Source organism: Amphimedon queenslandica, unplaced genomic scaffold, assembly GCF_000090795.2.
Source record: "Amphimedon queenslandica unplaced genomic scaffold, v1.1 AMPQUscaffold_10477, whole genome shotgun sequence".
NCBI lineage: Eukaryota > Metazoa > Porifera > Demospongiae > Haplosclerida > Niphatidae > Amphimedon > Amphimedon queenslandica.
Window position 1 is genome coordinate 1 of NW_003549259.1, and position 2481 is coordinate 2481.

Consider the following 2481-nt stretch of genomic DNA (forward strand, 5'->3'; position numbering starts at 1 on the left):
CAGATTTTACTTCTGTTATTAAGCAGCAACTGTGGAGCTTAGCTACACCCATGCCAATCCAAGTTTTCTGTATTTTATTATTCTTTTATTAGTTCCTTCGAAACCTAGTTCATCTGATGCTACCTTTGAAAACAGTACTTGTATTAAACTTACTTGGAGTGAAACTGCTTGTGTACAATCATACAGCATTTTTGTTAATGATACTTTTGAAGATATCGTCAATGAACGGATGTACTTTTATTGCCCACAATCTTCTGGTGACTACGTTTTTCAAGTAGGTAGTATTAATTATTTTGGAGAACCAGTTCTTGAGCCTGATACTACTATTTACCATTGGCAAGGTATAGCATTCTATTTAATTATTGGTATGTATGATATTATATAGAACCTGAAAGTATTTACTTTATTACTGATAGCAACAGCAGCGGCTTATTTTTTACTGTTAAGGTAAAATTATTTCTGTAGTTTATATTTTTAATGTTAGTACAGAATGATGATAATTCTAATCGACCTCCAATTACCAGTTGTAGTGTTACATTGAATGATGAAGCAAGACCTTGTGAGATTGATGAGCCTGTCTTCTTTGATATATCATTTGGTTCTTACACTTACAATATTACAGTTACTAATGATGTTGGCTCAGTGTATAGGACTGGTAGTAAGTCTAACTAAAATTTTTTGTTTCTGATTGATATTAAACTCCTTTTAATAGGTCTATTTTTTGTGATATCACCACCAACAACTCCTGGTAAACTGTATCATTTGCAATAAATAATTTTAAATGAAAAATATAGAAAAACCTGATTTCTCTGTTAGTCCAATTGAATTTACTAGTCCATTCATTGTACTTGGAGTATTGATCATATTGTCTATTTGTTGGATTGTGCTAAGGATATGTTGGAAGAGACAATGTTGCTGTCCCAGGATTTGGAGGAGTAGCTTTTGGTTGCTTTTCTTCTGCTATGATTGTTGTACTTATGATGCTGGAGGTAAATACTTGTATATAACTTTATATCATTTATCTTTCATAGTAAAAGAAAGGGATACAATCGGTTCGAAGAATCCAAATATTGGAGGGGAGAAGGGAAATGATACTTCTCTTTGACTGGAGGACATTTTACAGACTATAAAATCATTTGTTTAGTTTTAAAATCTTGCTATTTCAGTGTATGCTGATTACTGTTGTGCATGTGGTTAATTTTGAATAATATCTATGATAATAATATAATATCTATGGTTTAATCCACATTCCAAAGCCCCTCCCCCATTATTCCACTCATTTCCTGCCACAGAAACATGCAATTATGCACATATATAATGTACAAACACCAGACATGGGGTAATAGTAATAGATAATACTAGTAATAGTAATAGTAAAGATTACATGTTTTGAAGTAATAGTAATAGTAATAGTAATGGAGGAATCAAAAACCAAGTAATAGCAACTGAGTGTGTGTGTGTATATATATTAGCAACTCTTGATATTAGATATACATGCATAAACTAACCACTGATAAATCCTGCATCTGGTGATTGTGGTAATGTTACTGTAGTAATACATGAAGAAAAACCTAATTGAGTATAAATTCCATTGGTGTTCATTATCAATAACTTACTGCTATCCATAAAACTGCTACTATGATATAATATTGACCTCACTGCACTAAAAGTGGAAGAGGTATTATATATGGCTTCAGTTGTTGTATCTGATTTTGCTATTGTCATCATTAATTGTGAGGCTGATGTAGCAATATCTTTGCAATGCTACCCTTATTTATATAATACATAAATGGACTTACTTGTTGGACTCGCCACGCTTGCGTAGGCGGGTACTATGCAGTTGGGTTGTCATTCTGTCATTCTGTCACGAAAATTCCTGTTAATTCCTAGTCAATATCTTTTTTACTGAGCTCTCCTGAGTTATAATTCTTTTTAAGCTTTGAGAAAAAGATAATTTATTTAGCTCCGTTGTGTTTTCATAGCAATCCGTGGTAGCAAAAGCCGAATATTTTCAAGAATGTACCACTTTTCCTAGCCAAATCTTTGTGTTTCACTCTATTTGGTCAAGATTAGCATTGATAGGTAGAGAAAAGTACATAGATTAAAAAATATGTGGGAATTTTCTAATCTCTTTTTTGTTTGCGAGTTACAGTTGCTCAAAGTTTGTGATTTAGCCTCTTCGAAAAATTTTTAGGCAGCACTGGGGAAAACAGGAGCAACCAAACTATCTCAGTCTCTTTTAAATATCTAGGCAAATTTTTTGTGCTTACTCTTTCTTTGAATAGAGCTTCAGATGCTAAAATAAATTTCAGCTTTTCTTCTTTCTCCTACCCACGTGCCATGTTTGCACTGCACTGCACTGCTAAGTGCTGACCACACCTAAAATTTATTTTATGGATCAGTGCAGTAATTGCATTGTTGCACTTTGCACTTTGTCAAAATCTATTATCCTTTTTTCAAATATCAAGTTGCTTGTATATA

At 32.8% G+C, this 2481-nt stretch overlaps 1 long non-coding RNA gene across 1 annotated transcript; it reads left to right on the plus strand.

Moving 5' to 3' along the window:
* The first annotated feature begins 629 nt into the window (after positions 1–629).
* Positions 630–986, plus strand: LOC109590124 (uncharacterized). Its single transcript, XR_002189160.1, has 3 exons — positions 630–658; positions 713–748; positions 795–986. It is a non-coding gene; the product is annotated as an uncharacterized LOC109590124 (long non-coding RNA).
* Positions 987–2481: the final 1495 nt, after the last annotated feature.